General features: G+C 41.0%; 1 protein-coding gene across 1 annotated transcript in view; it reads right to left on the bottom strand.

The window, feature by feature from the left end:
- The window catches only part of LOC112323094 (serine palmitoyltransferase 1), a 162,751-nt gene that overhangs the window by 62,856 nt on the left and 80,499 nt on the right, over positions 1-19,396 (bottom strand). The window lies entirely within an intron of this gene.

Here is a 19,396-nt window from a genome sequence, read left to right as displayed (position 1 = left end):
TGGCCTTGTAATACAGTTTGATATCAGGTATTGTGATCCCTCCTGCTTTGTTCTTCTTTCTCAAAATTGCTGCTGCTATTCGAGGTCGTTTATGGTTCCATATGAATTTCTGCAATGTTTGTTCTATATCTGTGAAATACGTCATGGGTACTCTAATAGGGATTGCATTGAATCTATAAATTGCTTTGGGTAGTATGGCCATTTTGATGATGTCAATCTTCCAATCCATGAACATGGTACATGCTTCCATTTGTTTGTATCTTCCTTAATTTCTTTCTTCAGTGTTGTTTAGTTTTCTGAGTACAGGTCTTTTACCTCCTTGGTTAGGTTTATTCCTAGGTACTTTATTTTTCTTGTTGCTATATCGAATGGGATTTTTTTCCTGATTTCTGTTTCTGCAGTTTCGTTGTTGGTGTACAGGAATGCCTTTGATTTCTGGGTATTGACTCTGTATCCAGCTATTTTGCCAAATTCATTTATTAGGTCGAGTAGTTTTTGAGTGGAGTCTATAGGGTTTTCCATGTACACTATCATGTCGTCTGCAAACAGTGACAGTTTCATTTCCTCCTTTCCAATTTGGATGCCTTTTATTGCTTTTTCTTGTCTGATTGCTGTGGCTAGGACTTCCAATACTATGTTGAATAGGAGTGGTGAGAGAGGGCATCCTTGTCTAGTTCCTGATCTTAGTGGGAAAGCTCTAAGTTTTTGTCCATTGAGTGTGATGTTGGCTGTAGGTCTCTCATATATGGCCTTAATTATGTTGAGGACTGCTCCCTTTATTCCCACTTTGCTGAGTGTTTTTATCAGAAAAGGATGCTGAATCTTATCGAACGCTTATTCCGCATCTATTGATATGATCATGTGATTTTTGTCTTTGCTGTTGTTGATGTGATGTATTATGTTTATTGATTTGCGAATATTGTACCATCCTTGCATCCCTGGGATGCATCCCACTTGGTCATGGTGGATGATCTTTTTAATATATTGCTGGATGCGGTTTGCCAATATTTTGTTGAGAAATTTAGCGTCTATGTTCATCAGCGATATTGGCCTGAAGTTTTCTTTCTTAGTTGTGTCTTTATCTGGTTTTGGGATTAGGATGATGTTGGCTTCATAAAAAGAGTTTGGGAGTCTTCCCTCAGTTTGGATTTTTTCGAATAGTCTGTGAAGGATAGGGGTTAGTTCTTCCTTAAATGCTTTGTAGAAATCTCCTGTGAAACCATCTGGTCCAGGGCTTTTGTGTGATGGAAGTTTCTTGATGACTGCTTCAATTTCCTTTGCTGATATTGGTCTGTTCAGGTTTTCTGCTTCTTCTTCAGTCAGTTTCGGAAGATGATATTTTTCTAGAAATGTGTCCATTTCATCTAGGTTTTCAAATTTCTTAGCATACAGTTCTTCATAGTAATTTCTTACGATCCTTTGTATTTCTGTGGTATCAGTTGTAATCTCTCCACTTTCATTTCTAATTCTGTTTATTTGGATCCTCTCTCTTTTCTTCTTGATAAGCCTACTTAAAGGCTTGTCGATTTTGTTTATCTTTTCAAAGAACCAGCTTCTGGATTCATTGATCCTTGCAATTGTGTTTTTAGTCTCTATGTCATTTAGTTCTGCTCTGATCTTGGTTATTTCCTTCCTTCTGCTTGCTCTGGGCTGTCTTTGTTGTTGTTCCTCCAGTTCTTGTAGGCATAGGGTTAGGTTGTTTGTTTGAACTGTTTCTAACTTCTTAAGGTAGGCCTGTATTGCTATGAACTTCCCTCTCAGGACTGCCTTTGCTGTGTCCCATAGGTTTTGGGTTGTTGTGAGTTCGTTTTCATTTGTTTCCAGGAAGTTTTTGATTTCTTCCCTAATCTCGTTCTTGACCCATTCATTGTTTAATAGCATGCTATTCAGTCTCCATGTTTTTGAGTGTTTTGGGTTTTTACCCTTGGGGTTGGTTTCTAGTTTCAGACCCTTGTGGTCAGAGAAGATGCTTGATATGATTTCAATTTTCTTGAATTTGTTGGGGCTTGCTTTGTGTCCTATCATGTGGTCTATCTTTGAAAAAGTTCCATGGACACTTGAAAAGAATGTGTATTTTGCTTCTTTGGGATGAAAAGCTCTGTATATATCAGTTAAGTCCATTTCCTCTAGGGTATTGTTAAGTGACACAATATCTTTGTTGATCTTTTGTTTGGAAGACCTGTCCATTTTTGATAGTGGGGTGTTAAAGTCCCCTACTATAATTGTGTTGCTGTCAATATCTTTCTTGAAATCCTCCAAGATTTTCTTTATGTATTTGGGTGCTCCTATGTTGGGTGCATATACATTTATAATGTTTATGTCTTCTTGGTGGATTCTTCCTTTGAGTATTATGAAGTGACCTTCTGGGTCTCTCTTTATGGCCCTTCTTTGGAAGTCTATTTTGTCTGATATGAGTATTGCTACCCCTGCTTTTTTTTCCTGTCCGTTTGCTTGGAAAATTTGTGTCCAGCCCTTCACTTTCAGTCTGTGTAAGTCTTTTGTCCTGAGATGGGTTTCTTGTAGGCAGCATATGTGTGGGTCATGTTTTCTTATCCATTCAGCTGTTCTATGTCTTTTGATTGGAGCATTTAATCCATTTACGTTTAAGGTTATTATCGATAGGTAGTTATTCATTGCCATTATTTCCTACCTGTGTTCCTCTGTCTTTCTCTTTTCCTTCCTTTCCTTAAAGCAGTCCCTTTAGCATCTCTTGCAGAACTGGTTTGGTGGAGCTGTATTCTTTTAGACTTCTTTTGTCTGGGAAACTCTTTATTTGGTGTTCTATCTTGATTGAGAGCCTTGCTGGGTACAGTAGTCTTGGTTGCAGGCCTCTGGTTCTCAGTACTTGGAATTTTTTTTGCCATTCTCTTCTGGCTTGGAGCGTTTCCATTGAGAAATCAGTTGCTAACCTTATTGGGGCTTCCTTGTATGTTACTTCCTTTTTCTCCCTTGCTGCCTTTAAGATCCTCTCTTTGTCTTGGAAATTTGCCATTTTAATTATGATGTGTCTTGCAGTGGGTCTCTTTGGGTTCCTCTTGCTTGGGACTCTCTGTGATTCCTGGATTTGGGTGACTTTTTCTCTCCTCAGATTAGGGAAATTTTCCATCATTACTTTTTCAAACAGGTTTTCTATCCCTTGCTCTTCTTCTTCTCCTTCTGGTATTCCTATTATACAGATATTGTTATGTTTCATGTTGTTCTGCATTTCCCTTATTGCCTCTTCATTCTTTCTGAGCCTCTTTTCCTTTTCTTGCTCCTTCTGGGTGTTTTTTTCTACTTTATCCTCCAGCTCGCTGATCCGATCCTCTGCTTCATCAAGTCTGCTTTTCATTCCTTGTACTGTGTTCTTCAATTCAGAAATTGTATTCTTCATTTCCTCTTGGCTCTTGTTGATATTTTCTATTTCCTTTTTCATGTTGATATAGTTTGCAGTGAGTTCATTGTAGTTTCCTTGTAGTTTGTGGTAGTTCTCTTTGAGCTCAGAGAGCTCAGTGAGCTTCCTGATGACCATTGCTTTCAACTCAGTATCTGATAGTTGACTTGCCTCTTTTTCGGTTAGTATTCTTTCTGAGACTTCCTCCTTTCCTTTCATTTGGGAATTGTTTCTTTGTCTTCCCATTGTTTGTGAGGCTCTTTTTGTTGGCCTCTGCTTCATAAATTGCTTTGTTCTGACTCCCTGGATTTATGATATGAACTTCTATGGTAGAATGCCAATGGGATTCGGTGGTGCTGTCTCCTTACTCTCCTGTGCTCACTGGTCTTGAGCTGACGTTTATGTGTTTAACACGGTCTAACTCTAGTCTTTTCAGCACTCCAGGTTTTGTTGTCTCACCTGTGGGAAAAAGAGAAAGGGGGGGAGTAAGAAAAGGAAAAAAAAAACCCCAAAAAAACAAAAAAAACAAACAAACAAAACCACACACACACAAAAAAAAAAAACCAAAACAAAGATGGGAAGGAGGGAACAAGGAAATAGGAAAGGAGGAAAGGAAGGAAGGAGGGAAGAAGGAATAAAGAAAGATCGGAGGCAAGATAAGAAGGAATTTTAACAAAAATTAAAACATAGAAATAGATAAAAGAAGGCAGGAAGAAGACATACAAATGGTAAAGGATGGGAGGAAGAAGGAATGAAAAAAAGGAAAAAAAGGAGAGAGGAAGAAGGAATTCAGGGGGAAAGGAAAAAAAAGAAAAAGGATAAAAAACAAAAATCTTCTGTTGGCTTTAAACCGGTCAGGTTATATCTGCTGGTGTCCTGTCTGTGCAACGGGAGGGGGTGGTTGGAAGGATTGGTTTCACTTTTCTCCCTTCCTGGGTCACACTCTTAGCTGTTTTGTAGGTGTGGTCCCTGGCAGTCAATCAGGCCGTTGATCAGCCAATCCAGCAGCTTTGTTCTTGGGACACGCAAGCTGCGGCTCTAGCCGCTTTGTCTTGGGACGCGTGCGAGCGCAGCAGGGGAATCCAGCCACTTTGGGTTTGTGACGGTATTTTGTGCCCTGAGCGCGCAGCCGGCCGACCAATCGAGCCGCCCCGGCTTTCTGTTTGGAAAACGCGCACCCAGCCGGCCATGCGCTTGGTGAGCGCGCAACCTGCCGAGCCTGAGGCTCTTTGCTTGGGGGCCGATCCAGCCGCCCTGGGCTTGAGTCTCTCGGGCGGGAGGGGCCGCCCTGGGACTGAATCACGCGGCACTCGGTTCCGAGGTTTTTGGCTTGTGGGTGGAGCAGCTAGCCTCAGCTCCAAATGATCTCGGAAGTTTCAGGTGTGGGCGCCCCTCTGGGGTTTCATGTAGGGGCCCCGTTCGCTAATCTGCGCGCGGGACCGGACCTCAGGTGAGCGCCGTCAGCGCCGTCACTCCGGTGCTGTTTATCCCTCCCCCCCCCCCCCCCCCCCCCCCCCCCCCCCCCGCTCGCAGTCCAGGGGCGGAGGGGGGAGGGACGCCAGGGGCCTCGGTTACTACCGAGAGTTCTCTAACTAGCCCCTGAGTGTCTCTATTTTCTTTTTCTTTTTGAGAAATTCCTCCTTTTCAAGCTCCCCTGGTCCAATCAAGCACCTGGCTGCTCACAGCGCAGCCTGGCCCTCTCCCAAGACTCCTGCAGCAGCCCCTGCGCCAGGGCTGGCGCTTCTGCCGCCCTTGTACCGCGCGTTCCCGGGTCCCGGGGACCTTATTGTCCTTGAGCACTCTTCTTACCGTCAGATCTTTCAATGTCCTCTATCTTTGGTCTCTGGTCTTCATATATGCTGGAATGCTGTTGGCTGTTCGCTCTGCTCCTCAGATCAGCTAGGTATTTCCCTGGCGCTGAGGGGAAGTGGATTCCGCTCCCACCTATGTTGTCGCCATCTTCCGCAGACCTCATCTAGGGTATTGTTAAGTGACACAATATCCTTCTTGATATTTTGTTTGGAAGACCTGTCCATTTTTGACAGTGGAGTGTTAAAGACCCCTGCTATAATTGTGTTGCTGTCAATATCTTTCTTGAAGTCCTCCAAGATTTTCTTTATGTATTTGGGTGCTCTTATGTTGGGTGCATATACATTTATAATGTTTATGTCTTCTTGGTGGATTCTTCCTTTGAGTATTATGAAGTGATCTTCTGGGTCTCTCTTTATGGCCCTTGTTTGGAAGTCTATTTTGTCTGATATGAGTATTGCAACCCCTGCTTTTTTTTTCCTGTCCGTTTGCTTGGAAAATTTGCTTGGAAAACATACAGTCTGTGGAAGTCTTTTGTCCTGAGGTGAGTCTCTTGTAGCCAGCATATGTGTGGGTCATGCTTTCTTATCCATTCAGCTATTCTATGTCTTTGGATTGGAGCATTTAATCCATTTACATTTAAGGTTATTATCGATAGGTAGTTATTCATTGCCATTTTTTCCTACCTGTGTTCCTCTGTCTTTCTCTTTTCCTTCCTTTCCTTAAAGCAGTCCCTTTAGCATGTCTTGCAGAGCTGGTTTGGTGGAAGTGTATTCTTTTAGACTTCTTTTGTCTGGGAAACTCTTTATTTGCCCTTCTATCTTGATTGAGAGCCTTCCTGCATGAAGTAGTCTTGGTTGCAGGCCTCTGGTTCTCTTTACTTGGAATATTTTTTGCTCTTCTCTTCTTGCGTGGAGCGTTTCCATTGACCAGTCAGTTGCCAACCTTATTGAGGCTCCCTTGTATGTTACTTCCTGTTTCTCCCTTGCTGTCTTTAAGATCCTCTCTTTGTCTTGGAATTTTGCCATTTATTTATGACGTGTCTTGCAGTGGGTCTCTTCGGGCTCCTCTTGCTTGGGATGCTCTAAGTTTTCTGGGTGACTTTTTCTCTCATGATATTACGAAAATTTTCCATCATTACTTTTTGAAACAGGTTTTCTATCCCTTCCTCTTCTTCTTCTCCTTCTGGTATCCCTATTATACGGATATTGTTACATTTCATGTTGTCCTGCATTTCCCTTAATCCCTCTTCATTCTTTCTGAGCCTCTTTTCCTTTTCTTGCTCGTTCTGGGTGTTTTGTTCTAGTTTGTCCTCCAGCTTGCTGATCCAATCCTGTGCTTCATCAAGTCTGCTTTTCATTCCTTCTACTGTGTTCTTCAATTCAGAAATTGTATTCTCCATTTCCTCTTGGCCCTTGTTGATAGTTTCTATTTCCTTTTTCATGTTGATATAGTTTGCAGTGAGTTCATTGTAGTTTTCCTGTAGTTTCTGTTAGTTCTCTGTGATCTCAGTGAGCTCAGTGTGCTTCCTGATAACCATTGCTTTGAACTCAGTATCTGATAGTTGACTTGCCTCTTTTTCAGTTAGCATTCTTTCTGAGGCTTCCTCCTTTCCTTTCATCTGGGGATTGTTTCTTTGTCTTCCCATTGTTTGTGAGACTCTTCTTGTTAGCCTCTGCTTCTTAAATTGATCTATTCTGACTCCCTGGGTTTATGGTATGAACTTCTATGATAGAATGCCAATGGGATTCAGTGGTGCTGTCTCCTTAATCTCCTGTGCTCCCTGGTCTTGAGCTGACATTTATGGGTGTAACACGGTCTAACTCTGGTCTTTTCAGCACTCCCCGTTTTATTGTCTCACCTGTGGGGGAAAGGGAAACGGGTAGGGGGAAAGAAGGAAAAAAAAAAGGGAAGGTGGGAAAAAGGAATAGAAAAGGAAAGGAAGGAAGGAAGAAGGAATAAAGAAAGATCGGAGGCAAGAGAAGAAAGAATTTTAAGAAAAATTAAAACAAAAGAATAAATAAAAGAAGGCAGGAAGAAGGAATAAAAAAGGTAAAGGATGGAAGGGAGAAGGGATAAACAAAGAAAGAAGAACAGAGAGGAAGAAGGAATTCAGGGGTAGGAGGAAAGAAAAAAAAAAGTCTTCTGCTGGCTTTAAACCAGTCAGGTTAGTTCTGCTGGTCTTCCTGTCTGTGGAACGGGAGGGGGTGGTTGGAAGGATTGGTTTCACTTTTCTCCCTTCCTGAGCCACACTCTTCGCTGTAGTTCAGCCTCCAGTCCAGTTCCTCAGGGTCCTTCTGCTCCCGCCTTGGCCTTTAGTTCACCAGATGTGCTGTCCTTGAGGTGCACCAATTAGCGGCAACTCACACTCCACCTTCTTGCTCTTTGCTGTCTTAGATGCTAGGGGCTCTCAGTGCTCATGCAGGGTAGTTCAGCCCCTTACTGGGTCAAGTCTTTCCAGGGACTGCAGTCTCCCCTAGCCCTGCACCTCCCCTCTGCTGGGTGCTCTGCCTTAGTCCTAGAGAGCCAGTAGGCCCTGTGTGCAGGGGCTAGGTAGGAGTTGTTCAGAACCGGTGCTTTTAGGTGTGGTCCCTCTCAGGCAGCCAGGCTGTTGATCAGCTGGTGGGCCTCTTTGGGCCTGTGTGTGGGGCAGTTAGCCTCTGTTCCCGGTGCGCACCCACCCGTGGTTTCAGGTGTGGGCGCCCCGCTGGGGTTTCAGGTTGTGGACCCCCAGTCCGCTAGTCCAGGTGCGCGAAACCCGGCTTCAGGTGAGCACCGGGGCTGCTTGTACCGGGTTCACAGTGCAGGGGCTGAGGGGGTGGGGGGTGCCAGAGGCCATGGCTGCTGCAGAGAGTTCTCTAACTAGCCGCTGAGTGCCTCTATTTATTTTTCTTTTGGAGAAATTCTTCCTATTCAAGCCCCCCTGGTCAAAACAAGCACCTGGCTGCTCACAATGCTCAGCCTGGCTCTCTCCCAAGAATCCTGCACCAGTCCCTGCGCCCAGGCCAGGGCTTCAGCCGCACTGTACGTCACGCTGATCCCAGGGACCTTATTGTCCTTAAGCACTCTTCTTACCGTCAGATCTTTCAATGTCCTCTATCTTTGGTCTCCGATCTTCATAAATGCTGGAATACGTTGGCTGTTCACTCTGCTCCTCAGATCAGCTAGGTGTTTCCCTGGTGTTGAGGGAAAGTGGACTCCGCTCCAACCGATCTCGCCGCCATCTTCCTGACCTGCTTTCTTCTTTTGTTGATAATGTTCCAGTTAAAGGTGACATCATATGGTATTTTTCCCTCACTGCCAGGCTTATTTCACTTAGCATAATGCTCTCCAATTCCATCCATGCCGTTGCAAAGGGTATAAGCTCCTTCTTTCTCTCTGCTGCATAGAATTCCATTGTGTAAATATACCATAGTTTTTGGATCCACTCATTTGCTGATGGGCACTTAGGTTGCTTCCAGGACTTGGCTATTGTAAATTGTGCTGCTATGAACATTGGGGTGATAGGTTCTTTTGGATTGGTGTTTCAGGGCTCGTAGGGTATAATCCCAGCAGTGGAATGGCTAGGTCAAAGGGCAGTTCCATTTTTAGTTTTCTGAGGAAATTTCATACTGTTTTCCCCGGTGGATGCACCATTCTGCATTCCCTCCAACAATGTACTAGGGTTCCCTTTTCTCCACATCCTCTCCAACATTTGTTTGTGGATTTGTTTATGTTGGCCACTCTGAATGGTGTGAGGTGGTACCTCATTGTGGTTTTAATTTGCATCTCTCTGATGGCTAGTGATGTTGAGCATCTTTTCATATGTCTCTGGGCCCTCTGTATGTCTTCCTTGGAGAAGTGTCTGTTCAAGTCCTTTGCCCATTTTTTAATTGGGTTCTTTGTCTTCCTGGAGTGGAGTCCTGTGAGTTCTTTATATATTTTGGAGATCAGACCCTTTTCTGAGGTATCATTGGCAAATATGTTTTCCCATACTGTTGGTTCTCTTTGTAATTTGGTGTTGTTTTCTTTAGCCATGCAGAAGCTTTTTTTTTGATGACCTCCCATTTGTTTATTCTTTCCTTTATGTCCCTTGCTTTTGGGGACATGTCTGTGAGGATGTTGCCACTTGGAATGCCTGAGATCTTCCTGCCAATTATACTTCTAGCATTTTTATGTTGTTGCAACTTATATTTAAGTCTTTTATCCACCTTGAATTTATTTTTGTGTATCGTGTCAGTTGGAGATCGATTTTCCATTTTTTGCATGTAGCTGTACAGATCTGCCAACACCATTTGTTTTTGGTCCATTTTATGCTCTTGCCTCCTTTGTCAAATATTAATTGTCCATAGAGACTTGGGTTTATTTCTGGGCTCTCTGTTCTGTTCCATAGGTCTATGTGCCTGCTTTTATGCCAATACCAGTCTATTTTGATGACAGTGGCCTTGTAATACGGTTTGATATCAGGTATTGTGATCCCTCCTGCTTTGTTCTTCTTTCTCAAAATTGCTGCAGCTATTCATGGTCATTTGTGGTTCCATATGAATTTCTGAAATATTCGTTCTATATCTGTGAGATATGTCATGGGTACTTTAATAGGGATTGCATTGAATCTGTAGATCACTTTGGGTAGTATGGCCATTTTGATGATGTGAATTCTTCCAATCCATGAGCATGGTACATGCTTCCATTTGTTTGTGTCTTCCTTCATTTCTTTCTTCAATGTTGTGTAGTTGTCTGAGTACAGGTCCTGTACCTCCTTGGTTAGGTTCATTCCTAGGTACTTTATTTTTCTTGTTGCTATATCAAATGGGATTTTTTTTTCCTTATTTCTGTTTCTGCAGTTTCGTTGTTGGTGTATAGGAATGCCTTTGATTTCTGAGTATTGACTTTGTATCCAGCTGTTTTGTCAAATTCATTTATTAGGTCGAGTAGTTTTTGAGTGGAGTCTATAGGGTTTTCCATGTACACTATCATGTCATCTGCAGACAATGACAGTTATGTTTCCTCCTTTCCAATTTGGATGCCTTTTATTGCTTTTTCTTGTCTGATTGCTGTGGCTAGGACTTCCAATACTATGTTGAATAGGAGTGGTGAGAGAGGGCATCCTTGTCTTGTTCCTGATCTTAGTGGGAAAGCTCTAAGTTTTTGCCCATTGAGTATGATGTTGGCTGTAGGTCTCTCATATATGGCCTTTATTATGTTGAGGAATGCTCCCTCTATTCCCACTTTGCTGAGTGTTTTTATCAGAAATGGGTGCTGTACCTTATCAAATGCTTTTTCCGCATCTATTGATATGATCATGTGATTTTTGTCTTTGCTGTTGTTGATGTATTATGTTTATTGATTTGCGAATATTGTATCATCCTTGCATCCCTGGGATGAATCCCACTTGGTCATGGTGTATGATCTTTTTAACATATTGCTGGTTGGAGTTTGCCAACATTTGTTGAGGATTGTAGCGTATATGTTTGTCAGCGATATTGGCCTGAATTTTTCTTTCTTTGTTATGTCTTTATCTGGTTTTGCGATTAGGATGATGTTGGCTTCATAACATGAGTTTGGGAGTCTTCCATCTTCTTGAATTGTTTGAAATTATCTGTGGAGGATGGGGGTTATCAGTCTTTAAATGCTCTGTAGAATTCTCCTGTGATACCATGTGGTCCAGGGCTTTTGCGTGTCAGAGGCTTTTTGATTACTGTTTCAATTTCATCAGGTGTTGTTGGTCTGTTCAGGTTTTCTACTTCTTCTACATTGAGTTTTGGAAGGTTATTTTTTCTAGAAATTTGTCCATTTCATCTAGGTTTTCACTTTTGTTGACATATAGTTCTTCATAATAATTTCTTATAATGCTTTGTATTTCAGTGCTATCAGTTGTAGTCTCTCCTCTTTCATTTCTGATTGTGTTTATTTGGGTCCTCTCTCTTTTTTTCTTGATGAGCCTGCTTAAGGGCTTGTCAGTTTTCTTTACCTTTTCAAAGAATCAGCTCCTAGATTCATTGATCCTTAGAATTGTGCTTTTATTCTCTATGTCATTTAACTCTGCTCTGAACTTGGTTATTTCCTTCCTGTACTTGCTCTGGGTTGTCTTTGTTGTTGTTCCTCCAGTTCTTTTAGGTGTAAGGTTAGGTTGTTTGTTTGAAATGTTTCTATCTTTTTAAGGTAGGCCTGTAGCGCTATGAATTTCCCTCTCAGTACTGCCTTTGCTGTGTCTCAAGGTTTTGCATTGTTGTGAGTTCATTGTTGTTTGTTTCCAGAAACTTTGATTTCTTCCGTAATGTCATTCTTCACCCATTCATTTCTTAATAGCATGCTATTCAGTCTCTATTTTTTTTTTTTTTTAGTGTTTTGGGTTTTTTCCTTTGTTTTGGTTCTTAGTTTCAGTCCCTTGCGGTCACTGGAAATTTCAATTTTATTGAATTTCTTGAGGATTGTTTTGTGTCCTATCTAGTGGTCTATCTTTGGAAATGTTCCGTGTGTATTTGAGAAGAATGTGTATTTTACTTCTTTAGGATGAAAGACTCTATACATATCAATTAAGTCCATTTCATCCAGGGTGTTTTTCAATGCCACAATATCCTTGTTGATATTTTGTTTGGAAGATCTGTCCATTTTTGTCAGTGGTGTATTAAAATCCCCTACTATAATTGTGTTGCTGTCAACATCTTTCTTGAAGTCCTCCAAGATTTTCTTTATGTATGTGGGTGCTCCTATGTTGGGTGCATATATATTTACAATGTTTATGTCTTCCTGGTGGATTCCTCCTTTGAGTATTATGAAGTGACCTTCTTTATCTCTTTATGGCCTTTTTTTTTGAAGTCTATTTTGTCTCATATGAGTATTGCTACACCTGCTTTTTTCCCCCTGTCCATTTGCTTGGAAAGTTTGTTTCCAGCCCTTCACTTTCAGTCTGTGGAAGTCTTTTGTCCTGAGGTGGGACTCTTGTAGACAGCATATGTGTGGGTCATGCTTTCTTATCCATTCAGCTACTCTATGTCTCTTGATTGGAGCATTTAATCCATTTACATTTAAGGTTATTATTTATAGGCACTTATTCATTGCCATTTTTTTGTACCTGTGTTTCTCTTTCTCTCTCTCTCTCTCTCTCTTCCTTCCATTCCTTACGGCAGTCCCTTTAGCATCTCTTGCAGAGCTGTTTTGGTGGAGGTGTATTCTTTTAGACTTCTTTTGTCTGGGAAACTCCTTATTTGGCCTTCTATCTTGATTGAGAGCCTTGCTGGGTAATGTAGTCTTGGTTGCAGTCCTCTGGTTCTCATTACGTGGAATATTTTTTGCCATTCTCTTCTGGGTTGGAGTCTTTTAGTTGAGAAGTCAGTTGCTAGCCTTATCGGGTATCCCTTGTATGTTACTTCCTTTTTCTCCTTTGCTGCCTTTAAGATTCTCTCTTTGTCTTGGAATTTTCCCCTTTTAATTATGATGTCTCTTGAAGTGGGCCTCTTTGGGTTCCTCTTCATTGGAACTCTCTGTGTTTCCTGGATTTGGGTGACTTTTTCTCTCATCAAATTAGGGAAGTTTTCTATCATTACTTTTTGAAACAGGTTTTCTATCCCTTGCTCTTCCTCTTCTTCTGGTATCCCTATTATACGGATATTATTACGTTTCATGTTGTCCTGCATTTCCCTGAACCCCTCTTCATTTTTTTCTGAGCCTCTTTTCCTTTTCTTGCTCATTCTAGGTGATTTTTTTCTACCTTGTCCTCCCATTCGTTGATCCAATCCTCTGCTTCATTGAGCCTGCTTTTGATTCCTTCTACTGAGTTCTTCAGTTCCGAAATTGTATTCTTCATTTCCTCTTGGGCCTTGTTGATAGTTTCTATTTCCTTTTTCATGTTGATATAGTTTGCAGTGAGTTCATTGTAGTTTCTCTGTAGTTTTTGGTAATTCTGTGTGAGCTCATTAAGCTTCCTTATAACCAATTCTTTGAACTCAATATCTGATAGTTTACTTGCCTCTTTTTCATTTAGCATTTTTTCTGAGGCTTCCTCCTTTCCTTTCATTTGGGGGTTGTTTCTTTGTCTTCCTGTTGTTTGTTAGACTCTTCCTGTTAGCCTCTGCTTCTTACATTGCTCTGTTCTGACCCCCTGGGTTTATGGTGTAAAATTCTGTGGTAGAATACCTGTGAGATTCAGTGGTACAGTCTCCTTGATCTCCAGATCTTACTGATCTTGTGCTGTAGTTTATGTTGGCTCTGTGTGTCTTTGGTTTTTGGTTGTTGTTGGGTCTTTCTTTGGTGGGTGTTTCCCACCAGCTGGTTATCTGAGGGTCAGTCTGTCCTGCACTTCTTGTTTTCTGTTGTGCAGGTGTGGGCAGGTTGTGTTGGAGCTGGTTCTTCTGTGTGTACAAGTTTTGAGGCTTTCTCTTGCTCTTGTTCAATTGTTTTTTCTTAGTAATTTCTTCACTATTTAGTTGTATTTTCAGGAAGGTCCTGGGTTGAGTTAGTGTTACTTCTGCTCCCTCCTTCACCTTCTTCTGTTCTTATCTGTTGGTGTTTCCTTTGTTGGTGGGTTTCCTCTTCCAGAAGGTATTCTGGTGTTCACGGCTTCTACCTACTCTTTTTTTTATGGTAGCTTGTAGGAGGGAAGGCAAAATGGTTTAAGAGAGCCAGAGTATATTATATGATACTTAAAGTACCAGCCCTTAGAGAAGAGATAGGAGATCCTTTGGATATGTATAGTGTTAACCATGATATTTCACCCACCTAGCCACATTTTAGAAAAGGTGAAAAAAAGATAAGTCTCTTCTTGAGGGGGGGGAAGGATTGTGAGTTGGATCTAGAAAGCTGTGAGCCTGTGGGAGGTATAGGGAGTATAGGTCCTAGAGTAGTGTGCTAATGAAACCCAAGTGAAGTGAAATAGTTAATTAACAATACACTATGAAAGAGAGAACAAGGGGAAACCAGTCAAACAATGCAAATTAACCAGTCAAGAGAAGAAGACTGAACAGAAAGAAGAGAATTACAAAAATACTAATAAAATGAGTGATGTAAGAATAATGAAAAAATAATAATACAAATATACAATAACTTGCAAGGTCTCTGGACCTTGCAACGAGAAACAGAAATTTCTTTCACTGTCTCAGCTGTTGGGATGCCCCCTCTTTGGGTCCAACTCTGGTCTTTTCACAGTTCCAGGTTTTATTGTGTCACTTGTGGGGATTAAAAAAAAAAATAGATGGAAGGAAGAAGAGATATAAAGGAGAGAAAGAAGGAGTAGAATAAGAAAAAAGGAAAGAGGGGAACAAGGTGTTAAAAGAAAGAAAATAAATAATAATAAGGAATTTAAGAAAAAATTAAAAACAACAAAACAACAACAAGCCTGCTGGCTTCAAACTGGCCAAGCCAGTTTTTTTGGTCTTTTTGACTGCAGTCAACTCAGGGGGCCTAGCTCAGCTCTTCTCCATTCCCAACTAGCACTTGGGCAGCCTCTGACCCAGCTCTCCAGCGGCCTCCAGACCCACAGGTTCAGGCAATCACCCTGCTCTGGGCTGTGGGTGTGCACGCAGGGCCTTCCTTGATTTGCACTCTCCCCAGTGCCTGTTGTCTCAGGTCTCTCTGAGTTGCCCTCTCCCTGGTCAGTACCTGTGGTTTAGGGTCCCCCAGAGGTATGGTGCCGGGTGGGTGTCCTGGTGGAGAGGATACTGGAGATGTTGCTCCAGGTAAATTCCCCAAAGTGTTCCTGAGGGTCTATTTCTTTTTGGAAAAATCCTCCTGCTCAATCCTGCCACTCCCACTGTACAAGGAAGAGCCCATCCTCTCACACAGCCCACCTCTCCAGCTAGACCAGGGACTGTCCAGGTCAGGGCCCCACACGGCCCAACTCTCAACTCTCCCCAGCCTGGCGCCCATGGTCTCTGTGGGTTTACCACTTCATCCTTATTCCCCTCCCTGTGACTTCAAGCAACCAGGTCTTTCTCAGCGCTGCTCAAGCCTTGTTTGGCAGGGGAGGGTGCTATTAACCGGGCTCTCTCCCAGGAGTCCTGCGGCAGGCCCGGTGGGCGCGGGCCTGGAGCTGCAGTTGCCCTGGTCCCCGAGCTGGTCCCAGGGACCTTTTTGTCCTGAAGCAATCCCCTTACCGTCTGTTTTTTCAGTGTCCTCTATACTTTTTGGTCTCCTATCTTCATGAACGCTGGGGTACTGTTGGCTGTTTGCTTTGTTCCTCAGTAGATCGGGTAGGTGTTTCACCCATATGCATGGGGAAGTGGACTACGCTTCCACCTATCTCCTGGAACATTATTTTTCTTTGTATGCAGTTCATATGGCTATTCAGGATGAATAGTTTGGTGACATAAGGTTAGTGAATTCCTTTGTATAGGACCTCATCTAATCAATCACAGTGTCCTGCAGCTGATGGTTCAGTATCTGCTTTTATGCATCTCTCTCATGTCCCCCTAATCTTACAGACACACTGGAAAATTATCAAAAGGAATTAAACATAGTTTAAGGTCCCAGCTCAGAGCTGATGATGATGATGATGATATACCATCCTTTTCAGACTATAAGATGCAGTCCCCCCCCCAAATTTGGGAGGAAAATTGGGGTGCATCTTACAGTCCAAATGTAGCTTACCTGGCTGACTTGGGGTGGGAGGCAGCAGCACAGCAAAATTTTTTTCCTATTTTCCTCCTCTAAAACCTATCTGCATCTTATGGTCCCGTGCGTCTTATAGTCCGAAAATATGGTACATGTTTTTGAGATTCTTCTTGCTCTTTCTGAGGTAAAGCCAATGCAGCACTGACAAAAATGCCATTAAGTCCCATTTTTGGTGATTTCATGGGTTAAATTTCATGGGTCAAAGGAGTCATTTCTGTGCCAAGAAGTCCTCCACTCTAATGTACTTAACGGACACTAAGAAGAGCCCCATGTCACATATGTTCCCCATGTCACTAGTTCATTGAAACATACATTCCACCCAAATGCATTTGTGAAAATAACAATATGAGAATTAAGATCACCTTTGTCAACACAAATTCACATTTTCTCTGGGAAATACTTGTTCAGAAATATAAAACTCCAAACCAATTCCTGTTTTCTTCACGAAAATTTTACAAAGCAATTTAACTAGACAAATAACTCTTGTTTTACAGCAATAATTTGCTCAACTCCCAAACAGCTTGCCAATCAGAGAAGAGTCTGCTTATGGAGACTCACTTCAAAATCTTCACCTCTCTTTGTCCACAAATCCTAATCTCAGTGAATGCCCAGTCTTGACAAAGCTTGTGAACATACTCAAGTCCAGGCAGTGTAAGCTGTAAGCAACCTGTGAGATCTACTAAGGCTTTCAAAGTGGGATGTTTCCTCACTGCAGCTGACTTTGTTGGTCCACAGGTTTTCTGGTGTTCCATGTTGGGGCGAGAGTTGACAAATCACAGCATTAAACATGTTTCACTGAAACTTTTGTTATAGAAGTGGTTCTCAGAAGGACATTTTCTGTAAATCTCCACAAATAGCAAAATTATTCTAAATACATTACAAAGGAGGAGCTCTGTGACAATCAGACAGCAGGACAAGTCAGTTGTTTAGGCCTCTATCAAACCAAAATAAGGACATCAAGCCATTGCATTTAAAGGTAAAAAAAAAAGGAGAGAGGAGACATAGATGGGCAAAAAAGAAGAAAGTAAAATATGAGACCAGGTTGTGACACACTTTTCCAAATTAAGTGGCTGTAGAAGTATACATTCTTTCAGGGTTTTCAGGAACTACTATAAAGGACCCATGGACAAAGCCAAGGGGAAGCAGGGGAGGGAGGTGGGTTTGGCTGGGGTTGGGTAGAGAGGTGGGGAGAAAATGCAGACAACTGTAATTGAACAACAATAAAATAATTTAGAAATTGAAAAAAGAAAGTATATTCTCTCTATTCTCTCTAGATTCTAGAACAATTCTCTCTAGATTGTTCTTTTTTTTTTAATTTTTATTGTTATTCAATTACAGTTGTATGCCTTTTCTCCCATATGATCTCACCTTTAACTGGAACCTAATCAACAGAAGAAAAAAGCAAACAAAATATAACCAGAGTCATTGAAGTTAAGAACAATCTAACAATAGCCAGGGGGGAGTGGAGAGGGGACAGTGAGGCTAGGGCATTACAGGAACTACTATAAAGGACACATGGACAAAATCAAGGGGGAGGGTGGAGGTGGGGGAGGGAGGTGGGTTCAGCTGGGGTGGGGTAGAGGGATGGGGAGAACACGGATTATTTTTTGATTCAAATTTATTACTTTTCTTGAAAAATCAAGTAAAAATTTACCATGAACCCACTATTCTTTTTCTTAAAGCAAAAATCCATTTTTCTTACTCATTGGTGTCTTGATTCCCCTCAGGCTTCAATGAACTTGAGTATCTCTTAAAAAATCTTGCCAGTGCCAATTTTAATACAGAAAGAATGTGTATACATAAGAGTTGAGTAAGCAAAGTTCATTTTATTTTTATTAAGTATTTTATTGTTGTTTTATTACAGTCATCCCAATTTTTCCCCCTTTGCTCTCCTCTGCCCAGCCCTGCCCCCTGCAAAGTTCTTTTTAAAATCAAAGTCAATAGTAGCAGGGAAGTTTATGGAAGGGCTCATTTATACTTATCTGTACCAACATCACTTTTTACTTTTTGACCTCTTTTTCTTTGAGCCCCTTTAAATAGTGTATGGCTGTACCTAATTATATAAACCAATTTCAGAATTATATTTTACTAGACTATGCCACAACAAAATACTTAAAGTGTCTGGATGTACTCTGTCATCTTTTACATAAATATTCATAACAGCTTTATTTATAATTGTTAAATATTTTAAAAAAAACAAATGTCTTTCAGTTAGTGCGTAGATAAACCAATATGGTACATCCATATAATAGACTACTACTTAGCCACAAAAAGGAACAGATCACCTACAAGCAACATGGTTGAAACTTGAAAGTATTTGCTAAATGAAAGAAGGCAAACCAAAAAAATTATGTGCCATAGAATTCCATTTATATGATATTTTGAAAAAAGGTGAAAACTAAAGGGTTGGAGAGGTCAGTGGTTAACAATGGTTGGGAGTGGGAAAGGGTGGAAATTTGGGGATAATGGAACTATTCTCTGATAATTTTGATGGTGAATATAAGCCTCAAGTTTTTTTGTCAAGTTGCTTAGAACTCAACACCACATTGTGTGTCTGCTTCTTTTCTGCATCTCTTTGCTAGCAGGCTGGATTCTTGGCAGTAATATTAATCAGCAAAGTAGTATGATTCTTTGAAAGGAAGTTTCTTTTAATATTTCCTGGGTGTTAAGCATTTCACTTGTTGCATTACTATAAAATTAATATTTTTAAAATCTTTTCTTTAAAGATTTTATTTACTTATTTTTAGAGAGAGGGGAAAGGAAGAGAAAGAGAGGGAAAAAAACATCAATGTGTGGTTGCCTCTCACATGCCCCCCACACTGGGGACCTGGCCCACAACCCAGGCATGTACCCTGACTGGGAATTGAACCAGTGACCCTTTGGTTCGCAGGCCCATGCTCAATCCACTGAGCTACACCAGCCAGAGCAAAATTAATATTTTGACAAAGGTGTACATATTGTCATGTCTCATTTAAGAAAAATAATTTTTCTGGGGTAGATATTTAGAAATCAATTCCTGGAGAGTAAGATAAGTACATTTTCAATTTTAATATATTGTTTAATTGACTTCCAAAGGGGCAGTGTGTGAAAGTTTCTCTAACATCAGGCCAAATCCTACTGTTTTCAGGCTTTTAAAATCTGGCTCACTTTCTGAATAAAAAATTATATCACATGGTTTTAGTTTAAATATTCTTTATTATTAAGATAGCATATATATAACTTGCTGATTGACACTATTTTCTGCTTTCATTATGGCTATTTTTGTTTTTGCTGTCATGATGACATACTTATATATATGTTGGATATTTTCGTAAATTTTCTAGAGGAAGTAAATAAAACTGAGTGTGTTTTTAATTATCATGCCCAAAGTTACATGACTGATAATTTCTGAGGTATTGCTTCCAACCAAGTGTTTCTGCATGTAAGGATTAACCATAACAAAAGTCATCTCTTTAAATAGCTATTTAATTTATTTTTTATTTACCATTTTAAATTTATTTATTTTAAAAATTTTCAATAGAGTTTACTCTCAGTATTATTTTATATTGGTTTCAGGCATACAGCATAGTGATTAGACTATCATATACCGGTACTTTACAACGTGTTCCCTCTGATATTTCCAGTATC

The sequence above is a fragment of the Desmodus rotundus genome, chromosome 1, assembly GCF_022682495.2.
Source record: "Desmodus rotundus isolate HL8 chromosome 1, HLdesRot8A.1, whole genome shotgun sequence".
Taxonomy (NCBI): Eukaryota; Metazoa; Chordata; class Mammalia; order Chiroptera; family Phyllostomidae; genus Desmodus; species Desmodus rotundus.
Note: the sequence above shows the minus strand (reverse complement) of the source record. Positions and strands in the feature narration are given on the sequence as shown.